Below are 22,836 nucleotides of genomic sequence, written 5' to 3'. Positions count from 1 at the left end.
GTCATCTAAGATAGCCTCCATCTGGCATTAAAAGATGTTTCAGGTCACCTATATGTTTCCTGCTCTAGGCCTGGAATCAATTTCTCCAAGAAGCACCAGTTTCTTTCAGTGAGAAACTCTTTTAGATGACATATTGAGCTCTGGAGATGCTCACTTCAATCGGATTAGTTATTATTTCTCAGCCTTTTCAGCAATGTATTTTTAATATATGAAGCAATAATTTTAACGTTTTTCTTTTTATTTAAAATATTTTCCAAAAAAATAAAATAAAATAAAATAAAATATTTTTCCAGTTTTATTGAGCTATAATTGACATGTATCACAGGGTGAGTTTAAGGTGTACAGAATAAAGGTGTGATTAACACGTCATGATTGATTACCACAGTAAGGTTAGTTGACATCCATTATCTCATACTGACATAATAAAAAGATATGAAAAAAAATGTTAATTGGAACACCTGGGTGGCTCAGCAGTCAAGCATCTGTCTTTGGCTCAGGGTGTGATACCGGGGTCCCAGGATCAAATCCTACATGGAGCTTCCTGCATGGAACCTGCTTCTTCCTCTGCCTGTGTCTCTACCTCTCTCTGTGAGTGTTTTTCAGGAATACATAAATATCTTCCAAAAAAAAAATGTTTCTTGTGATGACACCACTTAGGATTAACTCCCTTAAGACCTTTCCCACATATCATGTAGCAATGGTAACTGTAGTTATCAAATTGTTCATCCCTGGTACTTACGTATCTTATAACTGGAAGCTTATAGCTTTTGATCATATGTGTGTATATATATACATACATATGCATATAAAATAAATGATTTTATTTACTTATTCATGAGAGACACAGAGAGAGGCAGAGACAGGAGAAGCAGGCTGGAGATGCAAGGAGGCCGACATTGGACTCAATCCCAGGACTCCAAGATCATGCTCTGAGCCGAAGGCAGACACTCAACCACTGAGCCACCAAGGTGTCCCTTCACACTGATTTCTTTTTTTTTTTTTCATATTGATTTAAGAGTCTAGAATTTGGGATGCCAGGGTGGCTCAGTGGTTGAGCATCTGCCTTTGGCCCAGGGCATGATCCTGGAGTCCCAGAATCGAGTCCCACATCAGGCTACCTGCATGGAGTGTGCTTCTCCCTCTGCCTATGTCTCTGCCTCTCTCTGTGTCTCTCATGAATAAATGAATAAAATCTTAAAAAAAAAAAAGACTTAGAATTTGATGTAATTTTTCTTATAGTTCTTTTCTATTATACATGTACCTTCTTTGATACCAAGATTCCTGGTTCTCAAGGACACAAGGGATGATAGAATTAATACAGCCCATAATCACACATTTGTTTTATCCCATATTGAGTACACAGCAGCCTCAGAATAAAAGTACTAATACTACCACAAATATATTTAAGACATTTTTTATGCAAATATTCACCACATTCTCTTTTCCCTAATTAGAAAAACAGTTGTCTTTATCTGTGTTGTCACAATACACCCTTGTGACTTACTCTGACCTCTTGCTCTTCATCCTTGCTTACTTCTACAGGTAACTGTATATTCCATGCTCATCAACTATCTTTATAAGCTGATGACTGAGCATTCCTGGATCTCTTGCTTGTCCATAATAATTTTATATCTGAGAGTCAGTTTCTCTGGATATAAAATCCTTGACTTATAATTCCTTTCCTTGAGTTTCTTAAATATGAGCTGTATTTTCTTCTGGATGAAATCATTCCAGTAAAAAGTCTGAGGGTAATCTCATTTATTTTTCCTTACAAGTCCCATGTCCTTTTTTCTAAAGGCCCAAAGTGGTTTTTTTTTTATTATTTTGACTTTTTAAACTCAGTAATTTTACTAAACTTTCGTATCTTGCTGTTGGTTATTTGAGGTCAGTGGTCTCAGGTTTGCACTATGCTGTTTCAATTTGGACTCTCATATCCTTTTTTTAATTTCTAGGAATTTTTTTGAATTATGTTTTTAATATCTTTCTTCCCTTGCTTCTATTATCTTTTTAAGGGACTTCTATTATCTGCATGTTTAATCTTCTTTGCCTATTTTCAATACTCATTATTTTTTCTCAAAGGTTTAAAAAAAATTTTTTTAAAAGATTTATTTGTTATTTATTCTAGAGAGAGATAACAGGAGCAGGAATGGGAGGAGAGGCAGAGGAAGAGGGAAAATCTCCAGCAGACTCCGCTCTAAGTGCAAAGCCTAAGGTGGGGCTCAATTTCATGACCCTGAGATCATGACCTGAGCTGAAACCAAGAGTCAAACACCCAATCTACTGGGTTACCGGGCACCCTTTTAAAATTTATTTCTGATTTAAATTTCTTCTTCTTCTTCTTCTTTTTTTTTAATCAGCTATTTCTTTTCAGGAACGATTTTTGTCTATTCACTACTATGTTCCTTCTAATTTAGGCTTCATTTTGATATAAACTTTTCTTTGACTTCTAATTGTTTTGTGAGTTTGTTATCTCATTTCTGGGTCTTCCTAAGTATTGTTTACCCATATGTTATATCATTTTAGCTTATTTTGAGATAATAGGTTAATTCAGATCTGTTCCGTTGCCACATCTTTCTGGCATGCTTTGATTGTCTGTATGAATGTTTATTCTGCTTCTTACTCTATTATAGTCATTTTGTATGGGATTTGACCTCAATATTTTCTGTTTCTCTCTCTCTTTTTAATATGGAATGCTTCACAGATTTGAGTGTCTTCCTTGCACAGAGGCCATGCTAATCTTCTCTGCATCGTTCCAATTTTAGTATATGTGCTGCTAAAATAAGCACATCTGTTACTCGTTTTTAAGTAGAATTGGTTCTCCCGAACTTTCCAATTGAAGAAGTGTTCAGAAAAGCTTTTCTAAATCTAGAGAGCTCCCCACTCTGTTGTTTTTGCATATTGTTCAAACATACGGTGCCTTGCTTTCTGAGCAAACTTTCCTGGATCCAGTCCCCTTCCCCACTGTGGTCTGGATCTTCTCTTCACATTTGTCTCTATTGCCCGTCCTGGACAGTTTTGATTCATTTCCTGAGGTTTCTCCTCTGTGTGTGCCCTGTTCTAGAAGCAAATCCCAGCAGGGCCATTTGGAGCATTCCTAGGGCTCGAGCTGCTACAGCCCTTCCAACCTTCTTCCCTGAAGCCCCTGTGTTCACTATCTGTTGGAAGGGGCATATACCGCTGCAGGTTTCAAATACTGTTCTTGGAATTCTCCTATGCCTTTGCTTTTTTGTTGGCTTTTTTTTTTTTTTTTTTTTTTTGTTGGCTTTAAATCATGGTACACTTCTTCCATCATAGCACTTCAGCTACAAGTGGCAGATATCAGAAATTTTGTCACTGCCACTCACTATCACAGTTGGAAGAACAATAAAGATTATACTCTAGACACTCAAGCATAAGCCAAGAGTGTTTGGTAACTAAACTTTCTCTAAAAATTAATGGTTTATAATGTGGTTGAATAAATACTCTAGATAAATAGTAGGTTGACTGTCTCTGTAATTATATCATAAGCAGAAAGGAGGGTAAATGTTTTAGTATTATATCTTCATTTGGAAAATTTTGACTTGATTGTAATTTAGGCACAATTAATAATTTTTTAGTTGTCCTTAATAGCAATAATAAATGTTTAATTGTAAGCTATTAATTGAATAAAAAGACAGAATCTTAAATCTTGAGAAGGTCTGTTAATTTCTATATTAAAATAGAAATGAACTGAAAGATGATTTTAAATATCACTACTTTTTTAGGGGTTGGTTTAAGTTTAAAAATTAATCTTTAAAATGAACTGAAAATTCACATTTTGTGACAAGTGGGGAAAATCAAATTATGAATCATTTATAGTTCACAGTAAATGAAACCATTGGGGAAAAAAAGAACAACCTTTTCAATGAGTATCATTTCCATTCTTGGGCTTGAATTCTTGGGCTGAATGCTGTGGGACCACGATCCCAGAGCAGTGGCCGGGGAGGTGTCAGCTACAGCACAGTCCGAGTGGGTGCCTGTGAATTCCTAGGCACTTACAGATGATTCCAAGCATCCATGGACTCTGGTTTCTCTCTCTTCCCCTCTGCTTGAAGGCTTTGTTTGGTACTTGAAGCATAGCTTGGAGGTACGGGGGATAGTAAATGCCTCCAGGAATAAGCTTCAACCAATGGAGAAGGGAATTAGTGGAAGTATACTTTACTGGGCTTGCTTCCCATGGTATCTCAGATGGGCCCTAGTGAGGAACAAGGAGCATCCTGATCATTAATGAACCTTTGACTTTTCTCCCTTCCTTGGCTCCCTTTCCTCATGTCCTCCCTTGTGCTTCCTGGGATCATCTTCCAAAAAACTATCTTCACCCAAGTCTTTATCACAGTATCTGCTTTTGGGAGCTCCAAACTATGACATCAACTAGTTTGGGTATTATTTCCAAAAGTCTTACTTAAACCTAATCCCCTACGTCCTTTCTGAGGAAGAGAGGGGCCAGAAGAGGTATAGGCAGAAAGCAAAAAAAAAAAAATTAAATTAAATTAAAAAAGTCCATTCAAATGCAAGTTTCTTTTTTCTTTTCCTTCTTCTTCTTCTTCTTCTTCTTCTTCTTCTTCGAGAGAGAGAGAGAGAGAGAGAGAAAGAGAGAGAGAGAGAGAACATTTCTCCAAGCATACAGGGGGAGGAAAAGAAGGAGACAGAGTGGCTGAGGGAGAGGGAGAGAGAGAATCTCAAGCAGGCTGAGCATGTGGAGCCCAATGAAGGGCTGGATCTCACAACCTGATCCTGAGATCATAATCTGAGCCAAAATCAAGAGTCAGACATTTAACTGACTGAGCCATCCAGATGCTCCCAAATCCAAGTCTCTGCTGAGTAGCTGAGATCCCACCTTACTGTGGAGACAAGGCTGTTGGCTAGCAGAGTCCCCTGGCATTAGGCTTAGGGTCACCAAACCAGTAGCCTTTGCTAGACTCCGTGTCCCCCAGTGCCCCTCACTTGGCAGTGTGACTTTAGAGGGAGTGTACACAGATCTGTAGGCATGAGGATTATGGGCTACTTGGCATTTTATTTCTTAGCACTTTATTTCTCAGGTTGTTCTGATCTATACATATACCTCTTGGAAATTTTGTTAATGTGAGTGTGTTTCTATGTCCGATCAATCCTAGGTTCAGCTTCTGGACCTGCAGTGTTGCTGTCCAGGACCTGGCACATGGGGACGTCAGCCAGAGCATATCTGGCTTGTGCCCCTTCCAGGTGCAGTGGGGATGTTTAGTGGCTTTCTGGTGATAGTTCTGGCCTGCCTTTGCTCTTGCAGCAGAAATTTTGAGATGTCAGTGATTTGTTGATCCTCAGGACGGCACGAAGGCAAACTAGATGGATGGAGATTCCTCTTGTCACTCCTCCAGAGGGAATCCCACGCCCTCCGGCTCCTAGTGTCGATGCCTGCTCAGGGAAATGGCACTGCAGAGTCCCTGGATGTCTCCCCATCAGTCCTGTGTTGAATGAACACGTTCTTTATTTACCTCAGGGCCTCTCCTTTAATTTGGTTATTCTTTTTAAATACCAAAGTTCTTTAAATCTTTGTCTCAAATTCCTTTTCCAATCCTTTTCTTTGTTTCTATTTATGGTGTCTTGGAGCAAATGTCCATGTTGAGAAAACTAAAGGCTAAAACCCGAGTTAGAGCCTCCCATGTTTGTATCTTAAGGACAGTTTCTCCCTTTGATTCCTGTGGCCACCTCCTTGATGGCCCCTACAAGTGCATCCACCTGCCCTCTAATTTTCTGCCCTCCAGGCTGGGACACTGGCTTCTTTTCTGGTTTCTCTTGGCCCAGGTGACAGGCACTGTCATTTTGCAAAAAAGCTTTTGGCAATAACCATAAGAACAGATCTTGTCCCAGCCATTCATCCACTCCACAGTCATTCAACCAGCATGTGTTGAATGGCTGCTATGTGCCAGGAAACACCCTGCCCTGCCCTCTGAGAGATCACAGTTAAGTGCCGCACGTGAACCAGTGAATTGTTCATTGGGAGCATATTGTATGCTCTGGGGATGATGGGCACACTGAGAAGAGACCTGGAGTCAAGTCTGAGAATCCATGACTCCCCAGCAGAGGTAACACTACCCCTTGGGGGATGAGTAAAAGTGAACTGGACAGAGGAGGAAACACCCTTCCAGAAGAGAAAACGTGAATGTGATTATAGCCACAAAGCCACCTGTGGTCTAGCAGAGGTGGAATGTGGGTGACCCAGAAGGGTAGGGAGCCATGAAATGGAACTGGAAGCGTAGAAGGGTGAAGGTCAAGGTGGGAAAGGCGACAATCATGGCAGATTCAGTCTCTCATTCTAACGATTCCCCTAGAGGCACCCCTCCATGTTGAGTGAGTATCAGCATGAGTGTATTTGTACCTTATTTACTTTTTTTGGAGAGGAAGGTGGTAGGGCAGAGAGAGAATCTTAGGCTGGTTCCTTGCTCAACACAGAGCTGGATGCAGGGCTTGATCTCACAACCCTAAGATCATGACCTGAGATGAAATCAAGAGTAGGATGCAAAAAAAAAAAAAAAAAAAAAAAGAAGTAAGATGCCTAGCCAACTGAGCCACCCCGGTGTCCCTGTATTTGTACCTTAGAACAGAAGCAGGGGCTGCAATGGAAGGCTGGACTGAAGATGCCAGTCTGGAGGACAAGGAGTCTGAGCAGTGAAGCAGGTGATTCTCACCAGGTAAGAAGTGTTGAAAGCCTGACCCCAGACAGGGAAGAAGGATAGGAATTTGTAGAACACATGGGAGATAAGAGACTACACAAAAGCCAAGATCCTTTACCTAGATCTCTGGCTGTTGAATGGATCCTAAAGCAGGATTCACACGGTGGGTAAGGAGGGGTCACTCCATCCAACCCACATCTCTAAGTCACAGAACCAACACCTAGAATACAAAGATATTGAGTTGACTATTAGAACTTAAGACAACACGAATAATGCTATTCTCCTCAGGCTTTAAGCCAGCACATACTAGAAAATGCATGAAGATTTTAAAATCAGGAGCACCTAGGTAGCTCAGTTGGTTGAGTGTCCAACTCTTGTTCTCTGTTCAGGTCTTGATCTCATGGTGTGAGTTTGAGCCCTGTGTTGAGCTCCATGGTGGGCATGAAGCCTACTTTAAAAAAAAATATTTTTAAATTTTTTTTTTTTAATTTTTTTATTATTTATTTATGATAGGCACACAGTGAGAGAGAGAGGCAGAGACACAGGCAGAGGGAGAAGCAGGCTCCATGCACCGGGAGCCCGACGTGGGATTCGATCCTGGGTCTCCAGGATCGCGCCCTGGGCCAAAGGCAGGCGCTAAACCGCTGCGCCACCCAGGGATCCCAAAAAAAAAATATTTTTAAAAAAGATTTTATTTATTTATTTATTTATTTATTTATTTATTTATTTATTTAAGACAGAGCAAGAGAGAGAGTGCACAAGGTGGGGGAGGGGCAGAGGGAAAAGTAGACTCCCCCCTGAGCAGGGAGCCCAGGACCCTGAGCTGAAGGCAGACACTTCAACTGAGCCACTCAGCCCTGCTCCCACCAAAAAAAGATCTTAACATCAGAATTTTAAGATGAAAGCCTATAGCTATTTGTCGTATGGAGTCTGAGAATGCCAACTGTGCCAAAGGGCAAAATGGACCCCCCGGAGAAAAAGCCCTGCATATTTTTTGTTAATAAACCCTAGTCGTTCTTATTATACTGTCTTCTTTTCACATCTGGGGCTACTTTGGTCAAACCCGCCGTGATGACTGCTCTGTGATCTGGAGCCTTCTAGAGCACAGACCCCTTCCCTCAGTCTCTCTTTTTGTCTAACCACATCCTTAAGGACACCCTCGGGCCTGCTATCCTGATCTGCTCTGAAGAGAGGGCTAAGAGCACCTAGTTGCCAACCTCCAGGATGATAAAAGCGGGTCTAACACAAGATGTGGGGCATGGTGATTTACTGTCTTGGGGCAGCCTACGACATGCTTCTGTCATCCCTATGTCCCCTTCAGAAACCACTTCTTGTCAAGCTGGACTTCCTGCCCTCTTCCTTGGTCATATGGCTCCTTGGCCTTCGGAGATCTTTTTGCATTTATCTCCCTTTCACAAACAACATCCAAAGAACTCGTCCATTTGAATAGGAATAGCATTAAATTTTGACTTGGCCCAGCTATAGGCCACTCTGGCTTCTAGATTGTTATCCCATAGAGGTTCACAAAACCTCTCTTGGGTTGGTGCATTTTTTTTTAATGACTAAACTTAAGATCTATACTTTTGGCTTCAAACACATTTTCTTCCTGAAATATAATCCTGAATTGTAATTACTAAAATATGACAGATCAAAATCCGAATCCCAGTGAAAGAGAACACAGACGGTTGATCCATGGCACAATTATGAGGCTATTACTCATTGCACAGCCCCCAGCGGCCAGCTCCAAGAGCCAAGGGTGAAAGTAGCAGTAACATTTCTTTGAAGTTTTGAGCCTACAGATTATACCATGGGCTCGTTCTTCTCTGTGATTCCTCGTGTTATTGATTTACCATCAAGCTCAAGTTGGCCATAATGTTAAATGTGCTCATTACAATGATGAGATTGATTTCAAGGAGGAATTAGAAGGAAGGGTCCTTGTCTGGACTTGCAGGCATGACTTTCATTAATCTTTGTTCTTTGGGGATTAGAAGAACGATGACCTCATTGGCCTGTAGATGGCTTGTTCTCATCTTGGGGATGCCCATTTTTGAAAGAGACTTCACAGTCTGGTTCCCCTCTGTTTGGGTCAGTTCAGATATCCATTCTATCTTAACCCTTCAAGTGGTTCTTGAGACCATCATGCTCAGTCAAGACCCCAAGCACGGGTATGACTGTGGTGAGCAAGGCAGGGAGGGAACAGATAATAAACACACAATATAAACAAGAAACCAAGCAGATGGGTTAAGGGCTTTGCAGAGAGTTACACGGTTGTGATGGTGGTGGTGGGGACATAAAAGAGATCCCGAAGGACCTTTAAGACACGACTCCCCAGTGCCTAGGTGGGGTAGCACATTCTGAGGAACGGGACTGTGGAGAGCCCAGAGCCAGCAGGAAGGGTGGGCTTGGTGTGTTCAAGGAAGAGGCACAGCCATATGGCTGGCAAAGAATTAACAGTGGAGGACGGGGCAGATCAGGCCTGAGAGGGAGACAGGGCTGAGTTTCATTCTAGATGTCGTAGCCAGCCTTGTGTGTTTAGGCTGAAGAGTAGTGACAGGTTTAATGTTCTTTAAAAATCCACCAGCAGCTCTACTGTGAATAAATTGAAGAGGGTCCAAGAGTCCAGGCAGGAAGACCCACTAGGAGGTGCTGAAGATCTCTGGGGATCAGGGTGTCCTGGTCTCACTGGTAGTGGGGGTTATGGCAGGACCTGTACTGGGCTGCAGGCAGAGAGGGAGTGAGGAATGGAGGGGACCTCCATGAGGATTCCTAGATAGTTGGCTTGAAAATCTGGGTGGGGTGGGATGGGATACAGAGACGGAAGGGATACAGGAAGGTGTGGATGGTGCATAACTGTAGGAAATACAAATTCTGTTTTCCCTGTGAAGGCTGAGATTATTCCAAGGCATCCAAGAGCCATGCCATTGGCTGTCGGATCTGGGGGCTGGAATTTCTGGAGGTGATGAGGGCAAGAGATATGGACAGGAGGAGAGGGTGTCAAACACACAGCATTTAGAGCCTGGAGCCCAGTGCCGTCGTCTGGGAGAGTATGCAGAAAGAAGGGCAGACCAACACAGTCCCTCCTTCCTGTAACTCTTGGTAAACTACCTGAATGATCCACATCCAGCCCCCCATCAGCTGGGAGCACTGTTGCTTCAGGAGGGTCCCCTGAAGTAACATGGAAATAAGTCAGGGGGGCTCTGAAAACAGAACCCTGCAAGAGAGAGTGCACCCAGGCGAGAAGAGGGACATACTCCCAGCCTGTAGATGTTGGACTGGATTACAGGTGACCCTCCTGGGACTCCTGAAAGGTCTCCCTTAAACCATCCAGTCCTGCATCTGAGCCCATGCCACACCCACCCCCCTGCTCCCACTGTGCTCCTGGTTTCTAGGAGCCACATTCTCGGGGGTTTCCTCCCAATTCAGTAAAGAGTCCCGGGGCTCTGGACCCCAGCACCCTGGTCACAGTAAGGGCTGGGCTCCTGCACCCCATCCCCTGCTCCACCACTTTCTTCCCCGTCAACCTGCAAACCTGCACTTGAAATAAACGTCTATGCTGTCTCTCCCATTCCTGACCTCACTGCACACAGGCCTCACATAATGGTACCTGTGTACCCCCCAGTAATGGTACCTGTGTTGGGGTCACACAGGAGCTCCATATTCCAAGCAAATGGGCTCCCCTTTGTGCACATACAGCTTCTTGGAGGTCCTCACAGTGGGCTGCTCTTTCCTGCTGAAACACCCCCTTCTTCTGCCTTCTGGGAGACCACTCTTTCGGGGTTCCCTTCTGATCTTTTGGGTGCTCCTTCCCAGCTCCCGGTGCCGGCTCCTCCTCCTTCCGCCCTTGACCAATGACATATCCCTGCTGGATGACTCAGCGGCTTCTGGAGGGACTGAAAGAGTTAAGGTGGGTTTTCCATGGGAGCCCTGTGCTGTCGTGGGGCATTTATGACGTGCCTTCCCCAGGAAGAGACAGGGACTAGGAGCTGGGGCTTTGGAGCGGCCTATTCCTAGTAGTAGGATGCTTGGCAAGCAGCTTAACCTTTCTCAGACAGGGCTCCTGAACATGTTGCACAGGCTGCACACTGCTCAACTCTAGAAGGCTCCATTCATATAGAAGTCTGCACGAATAGCAGCCCCTAGGTGTACTGTGCACAACCCCCACAGGCCACAGGCAGAAGCCCTGACTCCGTTTCCTTCTCTGGAAAACAGCTGATGACCTCATAGCGGAATCCTTAGGGGGAATTATGAATTATACCGGCCAGGTCTGACGCAGGGCACAGGGTCAAGCAGGTGGCAATATTGTGGGAATGGATGCCAAGAGGCAGAGCAATGGCCTTTGTCTTTGGACAGGTTTATGTTTTAGTTTGAGAGGCCAGATGAACGCCTTAAAAATAACCATTGGGAGAGGCGTGACCCTTGGATGGACACCGAGTGTGCCAGCCGCGTGCCCTCACCTTTGCCACTGCAGTGCAGACTGGCTGGAGTCCCAGCGCCAGCATACGCTCCTCCTCCGCTGCCCCCAAGGGGTTCTCCTTGCCACTCGAGCTGTCACCTGTGTGGCAGGTCAGAGGTGCCAGAGAATTAAAGCCCTTGGGAGCAGCCTTAGCAGATGAAGGCTGGGAGGTGATACATAAATGCTCGTCCGTCTCGTCCTCCCTGGGACAGCTCACAGGGGGGCATTGTACACTGGCTCCTGGCTCCCCACGCAGGGTGAAGCACCTTCATCCCACAGCGTAGCTGGCTCAAGAGTGCAGGATCATCCGTGCTTTCCTCTCTTTGTCTTATTCCCCACTCCCCTGCCTGCACGCTTCACGCCTCCCAAGTAGCCCCCAGCCTCACCATCGGCTTCCAGGCGCCCCCAAACCAAGTGGCAGCTCTGCTATGATCCCGCAGAGCTCCACGTGGATTCCCATCACTTCCCATGACGGGGCTTCTTGCAACCTCACAGCTGACTGACCTGTTACTGAAACTGAGCCCACGTCTTATTTGATCGGGTAGCCCCAGGACCCAGCCCAGCACCTGGCATACGCAGGGTCAACTAAATATGTGCCGAGCGTGAAACATAGTATGGGTTCCACTCACGTGGCCCATCTCAAGTCATCCCAGTGAATGTATCTCCCCCGGTATCTACTGGGAACGCGCCTTGGTCTTTTTCAAGTTCTACCGAGTGATCGTTAAAAATTAAGTCTGTAATTTCAGGCAGATTTCATTACAGATTCTGAAGAAGGGGCAGGTTGAGGATTCTTGCCAAGGACCTGCCTTCTTTCCTCTGAGGATTGAATGTCTATGAATCATCAGATCGGGACACCCCATGTGTGCAGCCAAGGTCTTGCTGGAGTGTGTGTGAGTGAACCCCAGGGGTAGGAGCCTGCCTTCCCTGCTGGCACAGCTGCTCTGGGTCACTCGGGCATTGTGTGCAGCCAGGTGGTCTCACTACCTGGAACTCACTGTCTCGGGTCGGGACTGTCTCTGTAGCCTCTTTCTCTATGGCCCCTTTACTGAAATATCAACCTACCCTCTGATTAATATGAATGCTTGGCACCTGGATGGTATTTTAGTCACAGCATCTGACCATCTGCCTACAATCACTGGCACATCTCCAGCGTGTGTTTTCACAGCGACCCAGCCCCAGGGTTGCGGCTCTTTATCCTGATTTATGATGGTTCTGTCCAGCCTCCCCAAGCTGGTCCCCATCCAGGCATCACACAGGTCCTAGAGCAGGTCACCTGGCCTCTCAGTTCCTCGGTTTCCTTAACAGGAAAGTGGAGCTAATGAATATGCTCTATGGAGTTATTGGAGGACTCAATGAGATAGTCCATTAAAAACGCGTAGCGCAGTGCTTACCACTGAGCCGATGTAGGTTATTACTGTTAGACCGAACGAAGTAAGTTCAGCCAGTGTAAGTTATGACTGTTATTGCTGTCAGCGAAGCCTTCGGTTGTGGGCAGGCATTGCTGTTTGCTTTCAGACCCCTTTCAAACCCTTATTCCCCAGAGGTTCTTGCATGAATCGTTCCGGACCATCTGGATGATCTTGACTCTGAGACACATTTCCAATCAGCTCCCACCCCTTCACCCCATTCCCACTGATGACCCCTGGGATTACGGCTCACCCATCTGAGGGGCACCTGCCCCAGCCAGCTGGTTCCTCTTCACAGCCAAGGCCAGAGGCTGACCACAGGGATGAGGTGGAGATGGTGTAAGAACTGGGGAACTATGAAAACATGCGGGACCTACGTGGAGACCCAATAACACCTCAATACTGGGCCCGAAGCGCGAGCACTGAGGCAGCAAACAACTCGGGGTGGAGGAATGAGGAACGACCCAGGACAGCCCTTGGCCCTGGTCCCCCCTTCCTCCCACCCTCCACCGCAGCCTCTCTGCCTGGATCCCAAACCCAGCCCTGTAATTAACATTCGCCATGGACTGTCTCCAGTCCATCCTTCACCGCGATGCACCCTCAAGCTTCTTCGATAGACACTTTTATCACCACGGCTGACATCTCTGACACCCCTGGTCATATGCTACTACAATATTTATAGGCTTGTGGATTGCAGATCTCGATAAGGGGAGGAAGGCTATGGAGGTGCATTAGATGCCAACAAAGCAAAGTTGAGCTGGGCAGGGCTCAGCTCTCGTTAATGTCGCTGTAAATCATCCAATTGCTTCAGGATGCTCAATATTTTCTTATTCATCTCCATTTTTCAAGGGGAAAGTGTTCAATCTGTCAAGCCAATTCTTTATAAATGACTTGTCAGTTGTAGAAGCACCAGGTTGAGTCTCCACGGACCTATGATCATATCAAAGAGCTGGGACGGCTTGACACCTCATGGTAACATCCTACTTAGGGTCCTAATTGATCAGCAAACACTGGCTGAGCCCTGGCCATGTACAGGCAACTGCATAGGGGCTGTGGCTACAGAGACCAAAGCAATCAGGCCATCCTTTTCTTAATAGATCCCTTAGTTGGTGGAAGGAAGCACATCAGTAAGTAATTACACGGTAGCAGTACCAGCACATCAATGGAAGTGTGTCCAGAGAACCCTGGAGAGACCTGGGTGGGAGTGGATCACCCATGTGGGGACTCAAGGAATACTTTGCAGAGGATAGGCTTTTTTTTTTTTTTCCCAAATTGTATTTGTATTCAAATTTTTTGTATTTCAAAATACATATAACATGCAATTTACCATTTTAACCATGTCTGAGTGCACAGCTCAGGATTGTTAAGTATATTCACATTGTTGTGCAATCAGTCTGCAGAAACTTTTCATCTTCCTAAGCTGCACCTATGAAATAATAATTCTCCCTCCCACCAGTCCCTGGCAACCATTCAACCTTCTGACTCTGTGGATTTGATGACTCTAGGGACCTCACAGATATGGAATCACGTGGTATTTGTCTTTAATGATTGGCTTATTTCACTTAGCATAACGTCTTCAAAGTTCATCCACATTGTAGCATTGTGTCAGAATTTCCTTCCTTTAATTAATTAATTAATTAATTCATGAGAGCTACACACACACACACACAGAGAGAGAGAGAGAGAGAGAGAGAGAGAGAGAGAGAGAGAGGCAGAGACACAGGCAGAGAGAGAAGCAGGCTTCATGCAGGGAGCCCGACGTGGGACTCAATCCAGGGACTCCAGGATCATGCCCTGGGCCAAAGGCAGGTGCTAAACCACTGAGCCACCGAGGGATCCCCTATTTCCTTCCTTTTTAAGGCAGAATAATATTCTGTTGTATGAATAGGCCACATTTTGTTTATCCATGCATTCTTGGATGGGCATATGTATTGTTTCCTCCTCTTCACTGTAGTGACTATTGTTGCTATAAACATGAGCGCAAAATTTTTTTTAAAAGATTTTATTCATCCACATGAAAGAGAGAGAGAGAGAGAGAGCATAAGTGGGCAGATGGAGAGGGAGAAGGAGAAGCATACTCCCCACTGAGCAGGGACCAGGACATGGGACTGGATCCCAGGACTCTGAGATCATGACCTGAGCTGAAAGCAGATACTTGACTGACTGAGCCACCCAGGCACACCACAAAAAAATTTTTAAGAAAAAAATGAGTCTTGAAGAAGTAAGATTTTCCTGGCATAGCAGAGGAAAGCAGAGACCAGAAAATGAGCACCGTGTGTGTAGAGGTGCTAGATCATGACAACACGGTTATCTCAGGGGGGCGGTGTGGGGCGTCCATGCTGCTGGGGCCCAGGCAAGTTGAATAGAATAAGGTGACATAAGGCTAGACAGCTGAGTGAACTGGCATCCTGACAGGCCCACATGCTATAGCAAGGGCCTCCAGCCACAAGACATCACATCGTAAAAGTTGTACTTTGATGTCATCTCACTGCCTAGTGGAACACATTGAGAGCTTTCTGGATCTCAGTGGAGCACACAGAAGTAATAATGTCTAGAGCTCCTGCTCACCAGTCATAGGGACCTAGCCAAGTGCGTGTCTGTTGGGCTGCTCATACAGCTGGTGGGAAGCCAAAGGAGGCTTCAACACCAAATCCCACCATGTTGTGGGCAGAATTTTCCATAGCTGCTCCGTCCTAAGGATTTCCATGAATTGGGATCCAGTCTAATTCTAAGAGCTCTGTGGTCTTGGACGGGCTAGTTGACCTCCTTGGATCTCAGTGTTCTTGTTTGTTACACAAATGGTGTGGGTTACTTTTAAGCTCCCAGAAGTGTCTATATTCATAAATTCTACTAATGTTAGCGTTAAGTATGCTGCTCTACTTCCCTACGGCCCTGCAAGAACAGAATTCTACAAGTCATTGACCTTAGACAAATTGCTTAATCTCTCTCTCTCTCTGTCTCTGTCTGAATCATCATCTATAAAAAGAGGTGTTAGCAATAACACCTGCCATCTTTTCCTGCAGGTCATTGTACGTATCTACACGGAACGGATAAAAGGAAGCATTCGGAACAAGATGTTACGATTCCTTTAACCATTTATCTCCCCAAGGAATCTTCCCCACCTCTCAGACATCCATATTCAGTGCATATATAATTTCTCTGAGCTCTTTTATCACAAGGTCCTGATGCTCCTCTGGTTCTAACATCTTCCTTGACTTGTTCGCAGGTAACTCCTTCTTGACTCATCAGGGAGGGGCCTCTGGGCCTGAACAGGGGTGAGGTCAGGGACAGGTCAGCCAGGCTCGCGCCTCCCCTCGCTGCTGCCCCGGCAGCCCCAGGCCCCAGCAGGCTCTCCACCGCCTGGGGGACACGCCCTGCCTTCCCACACTTCTCATCTTTGCCCACACATGTCCCATTTGGGGCAATGCCTTCCCACCTGTGGCCACCAGAAGTCCTTTCCATCCTTCACATCTCAGATGAAATCCACCCCCACCGCCCCAAACAAGACCAACCTGACCATCCAGGGAGACACTTTTCTCTCTCCTTGTAGTGAGGAGCACTGGGGGTTGGTCTTCTCATGGTTGACGATCTGGGGTTGCTTCCCCTGTGTCTGAGGTCGAGTTCTGAGAAACGGGTCCTGTGAAGGAGATTTGTGGGCAGGAAGCTTTTGGGCCAGAAGCCTTCAACCTCTTACAGGGTGGAGGGGGTGCGGGGCAGGCGAAGCAGGATTTGGCAAAGGAAGGCTCTGAGCTGGGACTCGGGCCAGACACTGGCCTCCGCCCATCACGTGGGGCGAGGGAGTGGGGTGGCCCCCTCAGCCTGACCTTCATACCCCATCACCCATCACAGACTGGCCCCCGGATGCGGCTGCCCCCAGGTGGGAGGCATGATCTTTGCCTGGTGACAGCCTCTGTGATACTTGGGGGGAGACTCAGCTGACGGCCCCCACTCCCGGCAGGTGGGAGAGAGAGTGACTTGGTTGTGAAGGGGACCTGGCGGCGTACCTGGCACCCAGCCTCCAGCCACCGGTAGGGAGGAGTGGGTACACTCGTGCGCGGTTGCCTACCCCGGCTAGCGCGGCTGCGGCAGGTGTGAAACCTTAGTAAATAGTGGTCAACTGAGTGAATAATAGATCTACAGGTGAGCAGCCCAGAGCAGCTGAGTGTCAGTCGTCATTTTGTGTTTTTATTTGCAAAGAATTTTTTTAGTCCTATTACTTTTGTTCTCTTTTAAAATTATATTACATACTAATGTGGACAGTTCTTCTAGGTCTTTGCTGGGCTCTCCACCCAGGGCTTCCTGGGAAAGTCCTTCCAGGAAATAGTCCTGGGAGGAGGACTATTTATTCTTATGGTAAAGTGTACACAACATAAAATAGTTCTTTAACTGTTTTAAGTGTATAGCTACTTGGCTTTATTCACGTTCACACTGTTGTTCAGCTGCCCCTACTACTCGTGTTCAGAACTTTTTCATTCCCAGTGAACACTCTGCACGCCTTCAACAATTACTCTTGATTTTCTCTTTCTCCTCTGTTCTACTTTTTGTCTCTATAAATTTTTTTTTAGTTCAGACACAGCATATAAGTGGAATCATATAATATTTGTTCTTCTGTGTCTGGTGTGTATATTTTTCTTAGCATAATGTTTTCGAGTCCAGCCATGTCGTAGCCAGTGTCAGTATTTTGTTCCTGTTTAAGGAGGGATAATATTCCGTTGTATGGAAGGACCACGTTTTGTTTATCTGTGCCTCAGTCAATGGACATTTCAGTTGTTTCCTTGGAACCTTCTGGCTATTGTGAATCATGCTGTGGACACTGTGTATAAGACTCTGAGTCTTTGCATTTGACTGTTTTGGGCATATACCTAGATCCATTTTTTTAAAAAGAGATTTCTTCCCTTCTTTCCCAGAGGTGAAATCTTCATCCTGAGGGAATAAAAAGGCCTTCCATTATGTATTTGAAATTTTTGTTTATGGGACATGTTAGTGGGACAAGAATCCCTTTTTGTTTTGTTTTTTTTTTTTTTTTTTTTTTTTTTTTTTTTTAAGAATCCCTTTTTGAAATAAGGTGTCTTCTTCATGCTCTCCACCATAAGAAATTGCAGCAGGCTTGACCTTGCAGCAGGTTTGTAATCAAGGCAAAATTTTGCATATATGTGTTTACGTTCTTTGGAAATGTGACATCTAAACCTCTCATCAGATCTTCATCTTTGAAGCCAATGATCAATTGAGTCTTTCCAAAATCATATCCTTATGATACTGAATCCTCTGTCTTCCTCTGCCACTTGTAAGGACCCTTATGACTACAATGAGATCACCTGGATAATCCAGAATAATCTCCCTAGTTTAAACTCAGATGATTAGCAGCCTTAATTCCATCTGCAATCTTATTTCCCCCTTGCCATGAAACATAATGCATTTATAGGACCTGGGGACTCAGATGTGGACATCTTTGGGGGCCCTAGGGATGCTATAACAAAGTGCCAAAAATTGGGTGGCTTAAAAAACAGAAATTTATTCTCTCACAGTTCTAGAGACTAATGGGTGTCCCTATGGCTATGCTCCCTCTAAAGTTTCTATGGAAGAATCCTTTCCTGCTTCTTCCTTTTATTTTATTTTTTAAAAGATTTTATTTATTTATTCATGAGAGACAGAGAGAGAAAGGCAGAGACAGAGGCAGAGGGAGAAGCAGGCTCCTGGCAAGGAGCCTGATGTGGGACTCAATCCCAGGACCCCGGGATCACAACCTGAGCCAAAGGCAGACACTCAATCACTGAGCCACCCAGGTGCCCCCTTTCCTGCTTCTAGTTTTGGGTGGCTACAGCAATCTTTGGTGTTCCTTGCTTGAAGCTTTATCACTTCAATCTTGGCCATGGTCTTCACATGGGTACCCTCTCTCATGTCCTTTCTTCTCATCAAGACACTGGTCATCGGAGTTAAGGGCCACCCTGACCCAGTATGATCTTAATTTCACTGCAGAGACCCTATTTCCAAAGAATCTCTTCCTGAGTTTCAGGGTAGACATGGATTTGGGGGGAGACACCATCTAACTCACTACACGGGGCCATTATTCTGCCTACCAGAGACACAAGAGAGGCCTCAACCTCAGAGTGATCTTATTTAGATCATCCCACTCCTGGGCCTCAACCCCAGCCACAGAAGAATTTGAGGGAAAGCCTAAGAGGCTCACATGCCCCTGGTCAGATCACACTCCCAACTACCCCTCACGAGCTGTCCATCTTATCTCAATAAAACACCCAGGAGACCAGACCAGGAAAGCATCTGTACTTAGAACTGGATTTCTTTGCTCTGTAGCTCTGTCTCCGTATAGTATCCATGTGGATACTTCAGTATCCACATAAATGATCACTGGACAGCTTGGGCTCATGCCTCTGTATCTTTTCCTTCTCACCTTATCCATGTTCCTACACTTGACTAGTGGTTCTCAGTCCTGATAGCAGAATCATTTGGAGAACTTTCAAAATGTACTGATCTGGGCAGCCCGGGTGGTCAGCGGTTTAGTGCCACCTGCAGCCCAGGGCCTGATCCTGGAGACTTGGGATCGAGTCCCACATCAGGCTCCCTGCATGGAGCCTGCTTCTCCCTCTGCCTGTGTCTCTGCCTCTCTCTCTCTCTGTGTCTCTCATGAATAAATAAAGTCTTAAAAAAATAAAATAAAATGTACTGATCCTGGCACCTCGTGTCCCAGAGGTTCTGATTTGCAATCTGGGGAGGATCCAGGCATTGATATTGTCAAAACTGTCTTGAGCTGCTTCTGCTGCAAGCCCAGTCTCAGAACCACTGCCTGGCCCACTCACTGGGGCTCTTCTAAATATATGTATTTTTTGAGATATATTTAAAATATGTTTATTTAATTTTCCTTTTTATGTTTTTTTAAAAAAGATTTTATTTATTCATGAGAGACAGAGAGAGAGAGAGAGAGAGAGAGAGAGAAAGAGAGGCAGAGACACAGGCAGAGGGAGAAGCAGGCTCCATGCAGGGAGCCTGACTTGGGACTCGATCCCGGGACTCCAGGATCATGCCCTGAGCTGAAGGCAGGCGCTAAACCACTGAGCCACCCAGGGATCCCTACATGCCCTCTTTAATGCCCATCACCCAGTTACCCCATCCACCTGCCCTGCAACCCTCAGTTTGTTTCCTAGGATTAAGAATCTCTTATGATTTGTCTTCTTCTCTGATTTTGTCTTGTTTTATTTTTTCTCTCCCCTCTTATGATTCTGTTTTGTTTCTTAAATTTCACATATGAGTGAGATCATATAATAATTGTCTTTCTCTGACTGACTTATTTTGCTTGGCATACAACCCTCTAGTTCCATCCATGTTGTTGCAAATGGCAAGATTTCTTTTTTGATGGCTGAGTAGTACTCCATGGTGTGTGTGTGTGTGTATGTGTGTGTGTCTGTCTGTGTATCTCTCACATCTTTTTTATCCATTCATCTGTCAATGGACATCTAGGCTCTTTCCATAGTTTGGCTATTGTGGACATTGCTGTTATAAACATTGGGGTGCAGGTATCCCTTCAGAGCACTACATTTGTATCTTTGGGGTAACTACCCAGTAGTGCAATTGTAGGGTCAGAGGGTAGCTCTATTTTCAACTTTTTTGAGGAATATCCATACTGTTTTCTAGAGTGGCTGCATCAGCTTGCATTCCTACCAACAGCATACGAGGGTTCCTCTTCTCCACATCCTCACCAACATCTATTGTTTCAAAGGGAACTTTCTGAGTCTGCAAGCTCAGAGGAGAGGTAGGACTGGGAATACGGATTTGGGCACCATCAGTAAGTAGGTAATGTTCCACATCATAGGACCAAATGAGGTCACCCCAGGAGTCAGTGCAGATAAAGATTTTGCATCCTGAGGTACACAATGGTCAAGGGGAGGGGAAGGATTTAGTTAGAGAGATTGAGAAGGTGCCACCAGTGAAATAAGGGGAAAGCCAAGAAATCCTGGCATCCTAAAAGCTAAAAGATGTTCCATGCAGGAAAGAATGATCAGTTAATCAAATGTAGCAGAGACATCAGAGCACAGGAGACCTGGACCCCTGGATGTGGCACCATGGAGATCACAGGTGACCTGGCAGGAGCAGGACACTTGTGGGTGGGGGTAAAGGTCCAACTGGAGTGGGTTCTGGGAGTAAGATGGTAGATGTTGGCAGGATAATATTTCCCAAAGATGTCCATATATTTGAGTAGTTCACCTTACATGCCAGAAGGTACCATTGCAGATGTGATTAAGTGAAGGATTTTGAGATGATGAAATTATCCTGGATTATCTGGGTGGGCTCAATGTAATCACAGGGTCTTTTTTTTTTTAAGTTTTTATGTATTTATTCATGAGAGACATAGAGAGAGGTGGAGACACAGGCAGAGGGAGAAGCAGGCTCTATGCAGGGAGCCCGATATGGGACTTGATCCTATGACCCTTGGATCATGACCTGAACCAAAGGCAGATGCTCAACCACTAAGCCACCCAGGTGTCCCATCACAGGATCTTTATAAGGGAGAGGCAGAAGGGTCAGCCAGAGAGAGATTTGAACATGATATGTTGCTCACTTTGAAGATGGAAGGAAAGACCATGAGCTAAGGAATATGAGAAGCCTGTCAAAGCTGAAAATGGCAAGGAGATGGATTCTTCCCCAGAGCTTCCAAAGGAATGCAACCCCTGATACCTTGATTTTCACCCAGTGAAGTCCCATTTTGGACTTCTGACCTCCAAGACAGTAAGATAATATATTTGTGTTACTTTAAGCCAGAAAGTTTGCAGTGATTTGTTATAGCAGGTACAGAAGATGAGTATAGGAGGGCAGTCAGCATGTTTGCACGGTATTGGGGATGATCCAGATCCAGTAGAGATCTGGGGATGCAGGAGAGGAAGGAAGGTTCTAGGAGCAGCATCCCTGAGTAGCAGGGAGGTCAGGTCCCAGTGCCCCAGCGGAAGAACTGAACTTTGTTCTGACGGCTTCTGCTTGCTCAGTGGGACACAGAGGGCAGGTTACTGGCTGAGATGAAAAGAAGGGAAAAAAGAAGGAAGAAGAAAGGACAAATTCAGAAGTGATCATTTTCAGAATGGACTTAAGACATATCTCTGCTCCTTATAACATTTCTTTTTTTTTTAAAGATTTATTTATTTATTTATTCATGAGAGACACAGAGAGAGAGAGACAGGGACACAAGCAGACCCCTGTAGGGAGCACGATGTGGGACTCGATCCTGGACCCTGGGATCATGCCCTGAGCCAAAGGCAGACGCTCAACCCCTGAGCCGCCCAGGTGTCCCTCCTTATAACATTTCTAAGAAGAATAAACAAAGAGGTGCACAATGCTCCACCTGTAAGAATGCCTCTGACGATATTCTTCAAAATAGTAAAAAATTGGGAACAGCCAACATTGCTGACGAAAGGTTACGCATTGAAGAAGTATGTTATATCCACGACGGATTACTCTGCAGCCTTTATAAACCATGCTTTAGAAGACCACTTAATTAAATATGAAAATGTACTGTCTTGTTAAGTGAGAGAGGTCGCAAAACAAATATGTACAGAATGAAACCAAGTTGGCAGAAATAGTGTGTGTAAACATTTGCGTTAACAAAGACTGTAAGGAAAATACATAAGCATTTAAACAATAATTATATCTGGGTGAGGGAATTACAGATATTTTAATTTACTCTTTATATTTGTCTTCATTTTTATATTAAATAAAAATTGTTTTTTAAGGCCCCTATGTGTGTGGAAGAGTGAAAGCAAAAAAGTCAGGAAGGTAATGTTTACCAGTTAGCCACTAGGTGCTCAGTATGTATATTATCCAATGAGTGAAACCGCCCAAGAAGTAGGCATTATATGTACACATGACTAATGAAGAAAAAGAAAGGAGAAATTAGGGGATCCCTGGGTGGCTCAGTGGCTTAGCACCTGCCTTCGGCCCAGGGCATGATACTGGGGTCCCGGGATCGAGTCCCACATCGGGCTCCCTGCGTGGAGCCTACTTCTCCCTCTGCCTGTGTCTCTGCCTCTCTCTGAATCTCTCATGAATAAATAAATAAAATCTTAAAAAAAAAAAAAGAAAGAAGAAATTAGGAAGTGATCGTTTTCAGAGTGGACTTAAGACGTACTTGTACTCCTTATAACATTTCTGAGAGCAATAAACAAAGAGACGCACAATGTTTTACCTGTAAGAAGGCTCAAAAGTGAACTAACTCAACGTCACCTGTGGTAGGAAGCATGTGTTAGAATCAATCAATCAATCCCAGTTTCTCTGGTCTATTGCATCACAGTTGCTCTGGCCACAGTTG

The 22,836-nt window shown here is 45.0% G+C and overlaps 1 long non-coding RNA gene and 1 other non-coding gene across 2 annotated transcripts; both read right to left on the bottom strand.

Annotated features, from left to right (window-relative positions):
• Positions 1-2,679: 2,679 nt before the first annotated feature.
• LOC119866637 lies at positions 2,680-2,786 on the bottom strand. The gene has a single exon (XR_005380812.1). It is a non-coding gene; the product is annotated as a U6 spliceosomal RNA (small nuclear RNA).
• A 12,818-nt stretch (positions 2,787-15,604) lies between these two features.
• Positions 15,605-22,812, bottom strand: LOC119866535. Its single transcript, XR_005380314.1, has 4 exons — positions 22,714-22,812; positions 17,390-17,450; positions 16,040-16,164; positions 15,605-15,792 (listed from the first exon to the last, which is right to left on the bottom strand). It is a non-coding gene; the product is annotated as an uncharacterized LOC119866535 (long non-coding RNA).
• Between the last annotated feature and the right edge of the window lie 24 nt (positions 22,813-22,836).

The sequence above is a fragment of the Canis lupus genome, chromosome 28 (genome assembly GCF_011100685.1).
Source record: "Canis lupus familiaris isolate Mischka breed German Shepherd chromosome 28, alternate assembly UU_Cfam_GSD_1.0, whole genome shotgun sequence".
In the NCBI taxonomy this organism is placed as follows: domain Eukaryota; kingdom Metazoa; phylum Chordata; class Mammalia; order Carnivora; family Canidae; genus Canis; species Canis lupus.
Note: the sequence above shows the minus strand (reverse complement) of the source record. Positions and strands in the feature narration are given on the sequence as shown.